The sequence below is a fragment of the Crinia signifera genome, chromosome 6 (genome assembly GCF_055691185.1).
Source record: "Crinia signifera chromosome 6, ASM5569118v1, whole genome shotgun sequence".
Lineage (NCBI taxonomy): Eukaryota > Metazoa > Chordata > Amphibia > Anura > Myobatrachidae > Crinia > Crinia signifera.
In genome coordinates, this window is record NC_139222.1 from 288,261,415 (window position 1) to 288,277,456 (window position 16,042).

A 16,042-nucleotide genomic window follows, 5' to 3' on the forward strand; every position below is an offset into this window, starting at 1 on the left:
CGCGTTTCGTCACTCAGACTTCCTCAGGGGCATACATAGACTCTAGATGGTGAAAAGAGAGAACCTTAGTATATACATAGAGGGGATTTTTATGATTCCCTCCACCCAAACGTATTTTTGAGTGATTTACATACCGATGTTAGAATGCAACTTAATCATAAGATCAAAACAAAAATTGGGTCCGGTTCTTTTTTGGTCCCGAATGGACTTGATATTAGTCACTGGTCTCTGTAAACATTATATGGTGCCAGTTTTAGTGGATGAGCATTTTATAATATCAGATAAGGGATTTTTTGGAGCGATGGTACATACCAACTGCAGTGCGGCATCCGTGTATACGGTCCAAAACAAACAGGTTCAAAATGAGGGGACTTAACCGTAAGTCCTTTTGGATTGAGAAAAATCTACAAATGTCAATATATATGATATATATTTAAATGCCAAAGACTCCACTAAATGTGCCAATATATCCAACAAGAAACTTCAAGAGTGACGTTTCATTTTATGACATCCATTAATAACTGTATATATATCCTCCGTTGTAGGATTTTGCGGCTGTGGTCTATGGTTGGTGGTGCTCCCAAAATAGAGTTCAATGTTTAAACTGAAAAAATGGAGTCTGGAGGCGACTCAAAGGGAACCGACAAGGCTTTTTGGGGCACACTTTTATAAACAATATGAAAATATAAGAATGTAATGATGTCTACATATTAAAATGTAACTTTTAATGCTTCAACACTTAAAATAAAGGTTTGGTTCATCCCTCCACTTTGAAGGAATAAATCGGAGAATACCCAACTCAATGGTGGGTTTCTAGATATATACAGCGAAAATTTCTTTATACATCAACTGTTCCTCTAGAAATACAGTAAATAAAAAATCATTAATTTGACATCTGAATTTTTTATCGTGGAGGAAAATAACAGTTGAGGTGGCGCAGGACACACCTCCTTGGTACCGGGAAAAGATGAAGATGAAAATGCTGGGGGACAGTGAATGGAGGATCAAGAAATGGGGTGAGAGGAAAGAGAAAAAAAGATAACGGTCATGCATGACTCCCACAGCGCATTTGCTTCTGCTGTTATGGTGAGCTACAGCACCGACTATTCCCTGTTAGTTCCCCAGACAGGTACTGGGTCGGCCCATCACTGTTTAGCTTCTGGGTTCGGATGGTACCAGGCGATTTCAGTGAGGTATGGCTGTAAATGAATAATGAGAGAGCAACGCTGATTCGAAGTGAGCTAGAGTGTGCTTCTGCTGTTGGCTAACCCCTGAGAGTCCCTCCCTGTTACCATGTAAGCATTGCAGGGAGGTAGATTCTGGTGATGCCAATGAGAAAGTCACTTAAAATTAGGATTGTGGATAGGATAGATGGTCGGATGTGTTAGTCTAGACCCCACTTCTGCTGTCCACAATCGTACACAGTATAGGATTGTGGATGAGAGAGAGGGGGCAAGGCAGTCCTCCCTTGAATGAGAAGAAAAGATAGCGTTACCGCGAGTTGCCTGAGTTGATGTAAGTGATAGTTACAGAAGGATTGAAGAACATTGGAAAAAATGAATGAATGTACCCTCAGTCCAATAGAAGGCTAGTGTTCCGGGTGTCAGGGTTTAATTGTTCTGACCACCCGGTTCACCCCGGGGTTTGTTTAAACACTGTTATTGAACAGAACATTGAAGGTTCGCTCTGAGGTTAGGTTCTTATACAGGAGGTTCTGTTTAGGGGTGATTATTACCCTGAGACAGTCTCCACACCCTGCGACTGTCTCTTCAGTTACACAGTGGTAACGACAAAATTAGCATAAAGTTCACTTGGAATAAAAGCTGTTGTAAAGGTAAATGGCAGTAGGTGCCGTGGTATAAAAAAAAAATGAAATTTAGCATAAATAAGGCGACAAGAGTTGTAAAGTCACATTAAGTAATATCAGGGAGAAAAGTCACCTGCTGTCTGTAAGGATTAAGGCTATGTCAGCACAACATACATATATAGTGGACCTTTGAACTCCACCATTAAGTATTGGTACAGTATTCGTCCGGTGTTTTAGGAGTGCGTAAACAAACAAACATGCACCAATTAATCTGCACAATAAGCTGTGGCGTGTGTAGGTGTTTGTCAGGAATAATGCAAGGTCAAACACAGTATAGCGTATAAGCCTCTAGGCAAGCCACTCTAAGTGAACTGCCCCGCCTATTGCTACCTGTATAGGATAGAGCTATGTCAGTTAAACACCAGTGTTAACGGCTCAATAACATTAATTGACAAATAAAGTGCTGGTGCACTGCGTAACCAGTGCTGTGACTGGATAGTGCTACTTGGTGATGGGGTGCTGGCAGGCTTCTGCCTGTTTTTACCTTAGCACTCGCAAAGCGGCCGAGTGCCGGGCGGCGTATCGACCGGTAAGCACCAAGGGGTAAAAGGGGATGGCAGGGCATATCCCCCTTCAATGGGGGAGCTGGCAGGCTCGAGCCTGGTTTACCTTACTGCTGGTGGAGCTGGAGGCAAATGCCGGAGCGGCGTGTCTGGGGTGAAACAATGGAGAGGGTGTCCTCGGGGAGGTGTGTCCTGCGCGTCAGACATGTGTTTCGCTATGACGCTTGGTCACTGACGCGTGGAGGAGAAGGGGGGGAAGCCCGTCTAATGACGGAACTATCAGCCAATCAATGGGCGGCGCCGCTGATTGGCATCCGAAGCAGCCAATCAGAGGTGGCCAGTGCTACTGTCATACAGACAGTCAGTGAGTCACGCTGGTTTACACTGTTTAATGTAAGAGGTGCCGTGCCGGCATGTGTGAGGGGGACACTCAGATGCGAGTGGTTCCTCATAGTAGGATAAAGGTGACAGTATGATTAACTGCCTAAATGCCACGTAATGCCGTGCAATGGAATTGGCCTGTTGCCGAACAGGGACCTGTAAGCGATGGGGGATGGTAAATGTTATAGTAATGTGTGATGCTGGACGGGGAAGGCTGAAAACTGCTAATAGCCATTGCGTTGGAAATGAAAGTAAAATTAGAAATGAAATGTAATTACAAAAGGGGCTTGGATTGGAGGATAGAGTTGAAGTGAGTTATATTGCCCACGTCAGAGGGGATAAAAACTCCTCTTGCCAGGATGGGGTCTGTATGATAACAAGGGGGGTAGTTTGCCCTAATAGCTGTCACACATCGTGACATAAGTGGTGCATAGCATAGTTGGTGCGGGATGGTGTCCATGCAATAAGTAAATAGTGTAGCTGGGACAGCTGATGCCTATATGGCAGTGCCCTCCGATTGGCCGTATGGTGGGCAACTGATGTCTATCAGATGGTTGGAGCTGTATCCTGGAAGGAAAGTTTTTACCTGGAGATAGCTTGGTATCGCTTGCCAACATGGACTCACACTTGGAAGTAATTTATATATATATATATATATATATATATATATATATATATATATATATATATATATATATATATATATATATATATATATAATGTGTGTGTGTGTGTGTGTTACACAATTTGACAATCAAGTGCACTGTAACCAACAGTTATAAATACATGACAGCCATGGTTATAGTTGATAGAAAACACCACAAGCAAGCTAACAAATGGTGACCTGCTGACTTGGGTGTCTCAGAAAGCCTTGTATGAAAAGGGTATATGGGGTTTGAGCACTTTAAAGGTTTGAGAGGGTAGGTGAATGAAGATTTATTGTAAGAATGCACTAAAGTTGATACCCTCATTAAGGCCATTTGGTGCAAGTGTCCCTAGTTGAAAAATCCACCAACTCTCTCTTCTGAGTAATGCTTTGTTGATGTCACCCCCTCTTCTGCCTAGGTAAATTTGCTCGAGTCCAAAGAAAAGGAGGGCGTCGGTGTTAGTCATGTACTTGCTGGAAATGACGGGTGTGGTGATGGTTTTAAATTTCTTGCGGTCATTAGTTGCATTTCTTACATTGCTTATGTGCTCAAGGATTCTCTGCTTGAGAGGTCGCGAAGTCATCCCCACATATTTGATCTGGCATGCGCAAGTGATGCAGTAGATCATGTTGAGGCATTTACAATTATAGAATCCCCAGATATTGATGGCATCACCATATCTGTCAGTTATGGATGTAACATTTGTATGTCCCCCTTGGGGAGATTTGCTTTAGTTGGGGGGAAGTGGGCACTGGTGTTATGTAACAGGCTGTTAGTTGAGGTTGTTTTCCTGTACAATTCAGTCGATAAAATGTTATCTCCTCGGTAGATGCGAAGGTCTAAGAAGGTTATGCTGTCTTTACTCCATTCAAATGTAAATTTCAGGTTTAGATTGTTATTGTTTAGTTTGTGGATGAAATCTGTGAGATGCTGGTGGGTGCCTTTCCATATAATCAGAATATCGTCGATATATCGCATCCAGCTGTGTATGCACTCGGTATCCATTTCTTCCTGAAAGACAAATTCTCTTTCCCACCATCCAAGGAAGAGGTTGGCATAGGTGGGGGCACAAGCTGCCCCCATCGCCGTCCCCCTTCCCTGGATGTAGTAGTGGTTGTTAAAGACAAAATCATTTTTGTGCAAGACAAAGTCTAGTAAGTTGAGAAGAAAGTCATGAAATTCGGTGGTGCCCTCCATTTCCATGAAGTATTTTACTGCCTGTATTCCGAAGTCATGTTTAATGCAGTTATATAATGATTCTACATCTAAGGATACAAGAAGATGGTCCTCCTCCAACTGAACATCGTGAAGTTTTTTCAGGACGTCAGCCGTGTCCTTTGTATATGACGGTAAGCTCGTAACGTGATGGCGGAGGTGTACGTCTAGGAAAGTACATGCGTTTTCAATCAGGGATCCGTTTCCGGAGACAATTGGTCTCCCGGGTGGTTCATTCAGGTTTTTATGTACTTTGGGTAGTAAGTAAAACGTGGCTATTCTGGGATTTGGATTTTTGAGGAACTGATGTTCCGGTTTAGTGATGATCCCGTTGGCGAAGGCTCCATTAGTTATTCTTTCGTATGCCGTTTGAAAGTTGGTGGTAGGGTCAAATGGGGTCTTGAGGTAGCATGCTTTGTCCTCCAATTGTTTATGTACTTCCTTGAGGTACATCTGGGTTGGCCACAGAACGATGTTGCCACCTTTATCGGAAGGCTTTATCTGTACATCCTGCCATTCCCGAATTTCCTTTATAGCCTTTGTTTCCAGGTGTGTGAGGTTGGTATTGAATCTGTATTTTTTCTTTTTGTTGTGATGGAGATTGTCCAGATCGCGGGATACCAATTTTGTAAACACCTTCACTTCAGGACATATAGTGTCATTGGGAAAGAAGGTCGATTTTTTTTCTTGCAGATAACTCTACTGGGAGGTGTTGTTTCATCCTCGTTCTGTAGGTCTTCCAAATCTTGGATCGCCTGTAGCTCACTTGTGGTCCATTCGGTGGAGGTGCCGTTTGTCCTATCTTTTTCTCGTTGTGCATGGAATTTGGCAAGTAATAGTTTCCTTCCAAATAGGTTTATGTTGGTTTCCCATTTGAAGCGATTGAAGGTTTTAGATGGGGAGAAGGAAAGGCCCTTTTCTAAGACTTTGATCTGAGTTGGAGTTAGGTCATGGTCTGATAGATTTATAATCTGGAGTTTTGTGGTCAGTGTGTCTGTTGTTGTCTGTTCCGTTGAGACTGCCTGCTTGGCTGTCTCGGCTCCCATCTCGACCAGTCTCTTCTTCTGTTTCTTCCTCCCTCTTCTCATCTTCCTCTTCCTCTGTATTGGCCTCGTCCACTTCCAAACTCTAAAAAATCCTCTGAACCCCTGTTGTGGGTATTGGCATACGAGTTTCGCTATTATCGCTGGAATATTCTGATGGGGAGGGAGTACCTCTTGGTCTGTAGTTGGATTCTTGCCTCTGTGTTTTTTGGAATCTGGTCCAATTGAAGATTCTGCCAGTGGCAAAGTCGTGTTGGTCCCTGAGAAATTTGCTTCTCTTGCGTTCTAAAATTATTTATTCGTACTTGTCTAGGTCCTTTTTGTTTTTTTCAAAATTATTCTGAAAAATGGGGTCAGTTTCCCACTTCTCTAATTTCTTCCCCAATGCCTCAATTTTCTATGTGCATTCTTCCAATATGAGATGGTTGTGACGTATTAGGATTGACATTAGTTCTTGTGAGCATTTAAGTAGGCTTGCTTCCCATTCCTTCCTTAAATTTTCCGTGTGTAAGTTGAAGGCTGGAAAGGTTTTTGGTCTGAGGCCTCTTGGGGTTATTTTCTGTTTGCAATAATTTTCAAGGCTTGACAGATCCCAGCTTGATCTAGTTTGTTTTTGTAGGATTTTTTTAAGGGTGGTTAGATCTTCCTACATATATATATATATATATATATATATATATATATATATATATATATATATATATATATATATATATATATATATATATATATATAGACATTTTATTAAAAACAGGTTTTTAGCAGCATGAAGTGTTTTTCAATAGTATAGCGAGTCACAAAATTTTCATCATAGATAACCCGCCGCGTTTCGTCACTCAGACTTCCTCAGGGGCATACATAGACTCTAGATCAGTGGTTCCCAACCTGGGGTACTAGTACCCCTGGGGGTACTCTGCAGACCAGTTGGGGGTACTTGAAAATAATATTGGTAATGGCGGAAGATGAAAGTCTTTTGATGGCTGAAGAAGACCCATTGCTATGGAGAAGAACCATGTTGTGTCACTTATGGTTCTGTCTTCAGCGTCATCAGTGTCTCATTGTGCTTTTGCTTGAATAGCAATCCAATGTGAGCTACCCATGCTGCCCTCAGACAGCAATCATCTGCCCTGACCTGACACGGGTGGAAGAAGCAGTGGCATTAATCCTACAGGTGTAAGTGGGAACCCTGGAGACCATACACAGCCAGCGGCCAGACACGGAAGGGCACTAATCCTGTCAGCTACTCCTTCATATAAGGACATGCATAAGGATACGCATACCGCTCACTTCCACTCCACTCATAAGTACTGTCTATATTTTAAATTGAGAGGAGGGGGTACTCATCAATGAAAAGCCTAATCAAGGGGTACGGGAGAGAACAAAGGTTGGGAACCACTGCTCTAGATGGTGGAAAGAGAGAACCTTAGTATATACATAGAGGGGATTTTTATGATTCCCTCCACCCAAACGTATTTGAGTGATTTACATAACGATGTTAGAATGCAACTTAATCATAAGATCAAAACAAAAATTGGGTCCGGTTCTTTTTTAGTCCCGAATGGACTTGATATTAGTCACTGGTCTCTGTAAACATTATATGGTACCAGTTTTAATGGATGAGCATGTTATAATATCAGATAAGGGATTTTTTGGAGCGATGGTACATACCAACTGCAGTGCGGCATCCGTGCATATGGTCCAAAACAAACAGGTTCAAAATGAGGGGACTTAACCGTAAGTCCTTTTGGATTGAGAAAAATCTACAAATGTAAATACATGATATATATCATTTCTATGCCAAAGACTCAACTAAATGTGCCAATATATCCAACAAGAAACTTCAAGAGTGACGTCTCTTGGTGGCGTTTCATTTTATGACATCCATTAATAACTGTATATATATATAATCAGCTTATAACCACATGGATTTCATATACTTAAGTGGTTACATACAGTTTATAAAGGGTAACAGATAAATTAAACTTTTTTTTTGTATGGTGACATAAATAACAAATGGTAACTATTGTCCCATTTCCACATGGAAACAAAAGTACAATAAAGTATCAAACAGTGTGAACACAAACTGTTTTTACATAAAGGCATGGAAATCAAACAGCGGTATGTAGAGATTTTCCATATAGGAATACAAAGTAACACAAATACAGATCAAGAGAGAGATATATGGAGACGTATAGTTTAAAAAAGGGTGCTTACCGCTTACTAGTATCCAAGTGTATGCATGCACTTCCAAGCTGCAAGTGTCTCTAATGCTGAACTGCGCCGCTATATGTAGCGCTATGGGGCTGACGTCACTTCCTGTTTTACGCTCTGATATAATAGATTCCTTGCTTAATTAAAAACTTAAGACCTAATCATTTTGACAGAGGGGTATGGAGCTTAAGACTGCACTAAGGGCCTTATTCTGGTTCACTCGCAGAGGCAAATTCCTTCTCAAAAGGACAAAACCATGTGCACTGCAGGTGGGGCAGATGTAACATGTGCAGAGAGAGTTAGATTTGGGTGGGGTTTTACTTCAAACTGATATCTATTTTACAGTGTAAAAATAAAGCAGTCAGTAGTTACCCTGCACAGAAACAATAAAACACCCAAATCTAACTCTCTCTGCACATGTTACATCAGCCCCACCTGCAGTACATATGGTTTTGTCCATTAGAGAGTGATTGTGCCTTTCCGAGTGAATCAGAATAATCCCCTAAGTGTGAGTCTTATCCCGTCGTTACCGTTTTAAATAAAGGTGCGCATCAGCCCTGAGCGGGCTTGCGTTCCACACTTGTCACATAGCACTTTGCCCGGAAGTGTCTGTCATCTGCGTACCACTTGCTTTCCGAATGTGTGAGTAGGCTTTGTATTCTATCCTGTATATAGGGGTATAGTTTTACGTGATTATTTATATATAAAGCCTGTGGTATATTAATTACATAGTTTCACATGTTGTTTTTTTAATATAGATAAAGCCAGTGATATGTAGATTCTCCGATCGTGCTAATTGTGGAAAATACCTAATGTATCTAAGGGAGCTTTTAAAAAATCTTAATAAATTCCAATATTGGAATTCTTAATGTTAAAGTTGTGCTAACGGTGGTGGATGAAAAATACCTAGGTACTGTGGAGGACTATAAGTGATTTAGTCCTGAAAATATTAATTGATAATAATAAATAATAAAAAAAAATTAAATAAAAAAATTAAGTAAAAATAAGATAACAAATATTTAATATCTCTGCTAAGTGTCTCCATATTTACAAACCATCACTATCATTGCTGCAGTGCAAATACAGGGGATTCATACTCTCAAAATAACCCAACTGGAACTCTCATACCAGTGTAGGTTTACTTCTACATAAATCTTGCTAACAGAATGAAGACATGGAAGTGATAAATTCACAAGAAACCATTGTGTCAGGTGAAGAATGAAGAAAGAAAAATGACAGTAGAAGTAATAGAGTACTAGTGTGATCTAACTTGATTTTGGTTACCCCAAAAATGAGACCATGTCTATGTTTTCATTAAGCCCTTGAGGACTCATAGTCTGAAACGCGTTGGCAGAGGGGACCTGTAAACACTGGACAACACATCAGGACTGGAATACCGACAGAAAGCATCCAGAAACGCCTGTGGTTTGTCATCTTATGCTCTGTTTGTCTGCTTTTACACAGTAGACCATTTCATCTTGTGAGAGTCCATTGTTTACACCCATTTTTTTATATTGTATTGTTTTGAACATATTAAAAACATACTTCACCATTCTGGACACCTATCTCTCTGGTTCTTCTATGTGGAACAACTTGGAGAGGATTGAAGTATTCTTTGGAGTCACATCACTCCCTCAAACCAAAGTGTGAATAGTCCACCATTCATTTAGTGGACCACAGCACAGGGTACGGTTTTCACCATATAAAACCCATTATTGGTAGAAACTGCATTTGAAGTTATCAGACTATATGTGGTTTCTTTCCTTTTTTCATGTCACATGAGCAACCATTAGAGACATCTATGACGGAGTTGCGTCTGGATACATGAAGAGAGGGAGCGCTTGAAAATACTGTCGGTACTCTTTCCTACATTTGTATCTGTTCTGTGTGTTGGGTGACAGATTCACCAGACAGTTTTAAGCTTGCTCCCAAGCGCAGTGTTTTATCTTGTAAATCTCTTTGATAATAAATCCAATAGGTTTCTCTTTGATAATTTTTGATCTTTATCTCCTCCTCTCAGATCTGTGTGGATTTGCTCAAGAACTGTAAAGTTTAAATTGCTGGCATTAATAAGAAAATTATTCTTCTCCATAAAATGCCTTGGTAGGCTATGCGTGGTGATCTTATTTTAGGTATTTCGCATGTGTTCTTGGATTCGTAGTTTAATTTGGCGTTTTGTTTTCCCTATGTACGCCAAGCCGCATCCACAGGTAATTCTATAGATCACGTATGTGGAGTTGCAGGTAGTGGGTGAATTCAGTGTATGTTCTCTATTGTTTATCATGCACTTAAAGGTTGTTTTTTCTAAGAAGCGGCAACAGAAGCATTTTCCGCATGGTGAACACCTGATCACTTTGTTCAGGAAGTTCATATTTGGACTTTTCTCGGTGTTGCTCTTTAGGCAGCTTGGTGCTACAATGCTTTTCAGGTTATTGGCTTTCATGTAGATTATAGTAGGCTTTGAAGGCAGGTGCGGACCCAGGATCGTATCTTTCAAGAGTATCACCCAATGTCTTGTGAGGATTTTTCTGATCTTCTCATTCTCCTTATTATATTGAGTGATGAAGGGCCTACTTTGTTGGATGGTCGAGTTGGCTTTCTTTGGATTAGTAAGCATTTCCTACCTTGATCTTCTTGAGGCTTTGGTCCTAGCTGACTCAATTCTTTGTGGATCATAACCTCTGTCTACGAATCTTCTTGAGAGCATTCTCGACTGTCTCAGTCATCCAACTTGCTGCAATTTCTTCTTCTTCTGGAAAATTGAGCGTACGGGACGTCCTCTTTCCACCGAGATTGGTGGCAGCTGGTGTACGGAATGTAACTGTTTGCATCAACCTCTTTAAAGTGCGTCTTAGTGATGTTCTTTTCTGATACCCCGGTGAGGTTTAAGTCCAGGTACTCAATGTTTTCTGCCAGAGCTTTATAAGTGAATTTTAAATTGAAATCATTTGTCTGTAAGCTGGTAATGAAATTTTCCACACTTTCAACGGTCCCCCTCCAAATAAAGATGAGATCTATATATCTCCGATAGAAGATTACATGTTCTGCCAGGTTTGAGTTATGCACATATTGCTCCTCCCATACTGCCATTAGAAGGTATGCTGGGGCAACTTTTGTGCCCATCGCCGTCCCATTAGTTTGAAGATGGAATTTTTCTTTAAACTTAAAGTAATTGTGGGTTAGTATATAGTCTATACTTTTCAAGATAAAGTTGATCTCCTCCGGTGTGTTCTTTTATGTCTCAAAAGGATAGTTTTAACTGCTTCGATTCCTCTGGCATGTAGTATCGAAGAGTAGAGGGCTTGTATGTCCACGGTTATCCACAAGAGATCTTCTTCCCATATAATTCCTTCTATACTCTTCAGCAAGGTGCTTGAATCTTTCAGATGTGATGGGTTTAAAAGTACATATGGTTGCAAGAGTAGATCAATATCAATGAAGTGTGACAGATTACTGCTCAGTGACTGGATTCCTGCAACAATAGGTCTACCAGGTGCGTGTGTGTGTGTGTATATATATGTGTATATATAAATATATATGTGTGTATATATATATATATATATATATATATATATATATATATTATGTATATGTGTGTGTGTATATATATATATATATATATATATATATATATATATATATATATATATATATATATATATATATATATATATATATATATATATATATATAGCAATATTGGCCAGCACTCAGACTGAAAACAGCAAGTCAAATAGAAAAAATGACAAAACCCACGGGTAATGCTGTCAACGTTTCGGATAGTGAAATCCTTTATCAAGACATAGATGCAGACATGTACAAGGTTACTTACATTTATAGATGTGCTAATAAACCAAAGTGCCAAACCGTCACCTGCACGCTGCCGGGGGCCTGATGACGTCATTGGAGCGCCAGTGCTCCTACGAAACCGGGGCGCCCGGAGGCATGCCAATCAAAGTGTCCGTTACCATAGTGATCTAACAAACAAAACACGTAAAAATACTAGATGAGAAATACGGTAAGAAATACAGTTAAAAACACACGAGAAATACACGAATCTACACGGTACTGGTTGTATCTATGCAAAATCAACATGCAGATACATGTAACATTACGATAAAGCACTGTGGCTATGAGCGGCTGTGCGCGCTGGAACCTAATGGAGGGTGCTGAAATCTAGCACTCACGGGTCTGTCAGGTAGAACTGCTGTGTACATAGTTCACACCAGAGGCAGTTGGTAAACAACAGAAGGCTGTTTATAAGAAGCAGGAAAAGGACAGTTGTTCATTTAGACCTAGTGGGCTGACAGTCTGCAGGCGGTGTATCCATTTCGCTTCAAGCTGCAGAAGCGCACGGCCTCTGTCACCACCTCGCCTGTTGGGGGGGACGCAATCAATAATTTTATACCGTAATGTTGGTAATGGATGATTTAAAGCCTTAAAGTGCCGGGCCACTGGCTGGTCGGAACCTTTACCCTCCAACGCTGCACGAATGCTGCAGCGGTGCATCGCAATCCATTCTTTAAACTGGCGGATCGTTTTTCCGATATATAAGAGGCCACACGGGCATTTGATATAGTAAATAATGTACTTACTGGTGCAAGTGAAGGGATAATTAATCTTAATTTTATCCCCTGTACGGGGGTGCGAGAAAGAGTCTCCTATCTCCAGGCTAGCACAAGTGATGCAGCCTAGGCATCTGAAATTGCAGTTTTTGCGTGTCAGAAAATGGGCTGGTGTGGCAGAGGTGAAGTCAGAGATGTCATTATGGACTACCAAGTCTTTAATATTTCTACCACGTCTGTAAGACGGAAGAATGGTGCAGTTTTTTAAGGATGGTAGGTTGTTGTCCTTATTTATAATTGGCCACATCTGTCTCGCTGTCTGCATATTGCGCTCACTGGCGGTGGTGAATTTTTGGGTCCAAATCACTTTATTACCAATTTGTTTGGTATTGGGTGAGCGTAATACAGTCATCCTATCAAGGGAAAGGACTTTAGTCATGGTATTAGTAAGAAGTTTATAAGGGTACCCCCTGGTCAGGAAGTCCCCCAGCATACGCTGCATCTCTCTCTTGGCTTCATCCAAACTACTACAGATTCTGAAAGCCCTCAGAAACTGCGAGTAGGGCAATCCCCATTTGAGAGCGGGTGGGTGGTGGCTGGAACCGAGGAGCGTGGTGTTTCTGTCTGTCGGTTTTTTAAAAAGAGAAGTCATGATTTCATGGTTGTCAGATAGATGTATTTGTACATCCAGAAAATTCACCTGTGTGGTGCTACACGTATACGTGAATTTAATGTTAGAATCAGCTGTATTAGCGAATTCCATTAACTGGTGAAAGCTATTTTCATTACCAGACCAAACAATAAGCATACTTCAAGGGAAAAGGGGAGGGGGTGGTGACCGGTGCACAAGAGATAACAATTTAGTTCAATTTTTTTATGAAAAGAAATAAGAAACATTGGATGTAGAAGCACTCTACACTTGCATCGAGCACAAACTCGGATTGGCAGCAGTAAGATATTTCATCAGCATGGAAGGGATGACCGACTTTGGAGAATTCCTACTCAGATTACTGGAATTTGTGCTTAATAAGAACTATTTCACATTTGACGATAAGTTCTTCCTCCAGACCCGGGGAACAGCGATGGGCGCGGCCTGCGCGCCCACGTATGCCAACATGTTCCTCGGGTGGTGGGAGAAGGAGCATGTCTTCTCCGAACAAAATGAAGTACACACGAACAAAGTCATATCATGGCTAAGATACATAGACGACATTATGGTGATCTGGCAGGGAGATGAAAAAAGCCTCATTGAATTCATCAAAACACTGAATAGTAACAACCTGAATTTAAGACTGACATATAATATTCATCATGATGAAATCACCTTCCTAGATGTAGCTATATACCGGTCAGATAACAACAAGCTGGAGACCAAACTATACAGGAAGGAGACTGCCACCAACAGTCTACTTGTCAGCAGCAGTGCACACTTCCCGCCCACTATAAAGAATCTCCCCAAAGGGGAATTTCTACGTCTAAGACGCAATTGTTCGACAGAAGAGATGTACGAAATCCAAAGTCAGGCACTCTGCAATAGATTACAGATACGAGGATACAGCAAAAGATCCATTAAGAGTGCCAAATACAAGGCGTTGAAATGTCAGAGAGAAGATCTTCTGTTTTCAGATCCCAACACACGAACCAACAGAAAAAAACCCGTCACAAGATTCATAACGAACTTTTGTGACCAATGGCAAGATCTACAGGGTATAATCCGCAAGAATTGGCACATTCTTGAGATGGATCCTGACCTTGAGGATATTACATCTATCGGACCACAATACAGTTGGAGACGGGCCAAGAACCTGAGGGACAAGCTTACCCAAAGCCACTTCCAAAGAACACCGAGAGTTAAACCTAGAGTCACGGGTACATTTCCATGCGGTAAATGCAAGGCGTGTGCATACATCATTAAAAACAGTAAAATAACCAATCGATTCGGCAAGACACTGGAGTTAAACCTATTCATTACATGTGAGACTTCAGGAGTAATATACTGTCTAGAATGCCCCTGCGGACTCCGATACGTGGGGATGACTAGCAGGAAGTTCAAACTCCGCCTGCTAGAACACGCCAGCAACATCCGCAATGCCGAGGCAGATACCCGAAAATTTAAAAAATTAACCTCAGTGGCCAGACATTTCTTGACCAGACATAGAGGATCACCCCAGGAACTCAAGGCTTTCGGTTTGGAAAACATTCGGTTGGGGATCAGAGGAGGAGACCTTAGTAAAGAATTACAACGAGCAGAAAGCAAATGGATCTTCTACCTCAACTCTGTCAACCCACACGGCCTGAACGAGAACAATAGCTTTGAATCCTTTCTGTAAAGTAATTACCCAGGCCCTTAGGATTTCCATCACCAGCCCTCCCCTCTCCATAACACAACTCTATACCCCCTCCGGGTGGCGCCCTTCTTCTTTCCCCCCCCCCCCCTTTTCCCTTTTTCCCCCCCCCCACTACCTGTCCTCTTCTCCTTCTTTCCCCCCCCCCCCCTTTTCTCCATCTTCCCCACTACTTCCATTTTTTTATTACAACCTTATCCCCCCATTGTCGCGTCCTTTAGCGGCCTCGCCTTCACATAAAAATAACCCAGACCCTCCCAGGTCCTTTACCTTAGGGATTTCTGTCCCCCTTTTAGATAGTATATAATCAACAATCCCCTCATTAAAATTATTCTATCATCACTACCTCAAACCTGCACACCGCACTAGCACATCCCTATCAGTACCTTTCTTGGTCTACTCCTATTCACTATATACACACAAGTGATGACTTTGGACCTCATAAAAGAGGCCTTCTTGCACTAGTATACACTTAGGCATCACTTAAACTGTTACTGAGTTTCACCTATTTTCACATTTCAGTTTTGTTTTAAGCACCCACACCTCGTGTATATTTCCTTATATTTCTAATTCAGTACACAGCTGATCATGTAGGCACCCACTAGTCACCTCAGGCACCAGGGGCTCACAACCCAGCTAGCTTCCATACACCTTTAACACTTCATCTCAGTTCACCTCTGACTGGAACTTCATCCCCCTTCTAGTCTAAATATTTATACTTGTTCGGCTCCGAATGGACTTATAGTCCCTAAAATCCTGACACTTTGTCAAGATGATATGTAATCATAAGACATAAAGGTCTGCCACAACATGTCGGACGTTACAACATGATCCAACCATGTACCTGAGTTGGATGGGCTTCACTTAATAAATATGCAACCACCCATATGGGAGCATCGACATGCTATGGACGACACAGAAGCCCGCCTCAGCACGTCAGAGGACGTAAATTAGTCACTCTGTTATTCTCTAAGTTTAGCCAGTCTTATACTCGCACTAGACCCTCATCCTTCAGACTGAACATAACAGCGCGCCGACATGACCAAGGACGACACATGGGTTTACCACAGTTTGTCGGAGGGTAAAATGTGGTCACAACGCTCACCACAATTGTGTCAAACCAGCTTTATAAATACGTGACCTACCCCCTTCCCATAATAAACCCCCCCCCCCTCTTTCCTCCTCTTTCCCCTCTCATTTTCCCGTGCTTTCCCTCTTCCATTCCCCTTCCTTTCAGCGGACACTTTGTGGCGCCTTATAAATAA

At 41.5% G+C, this 16,042-nt stretch overlaps 1 pseudogene; it reads right to left on the reverse strand.

Moving 5' to 3' along the window:
* Window positions 1–1,088: 1,088 nt before the first annotated feature.
* On the reverse strand, window positions 1,089–1,207 carry LOC146011523 (5S ribosomal RNA; annotated as a pseudogene).
* Between the last annotated feature and the right edge of the window lie 14,835 nt (window positions 1,208–16,042).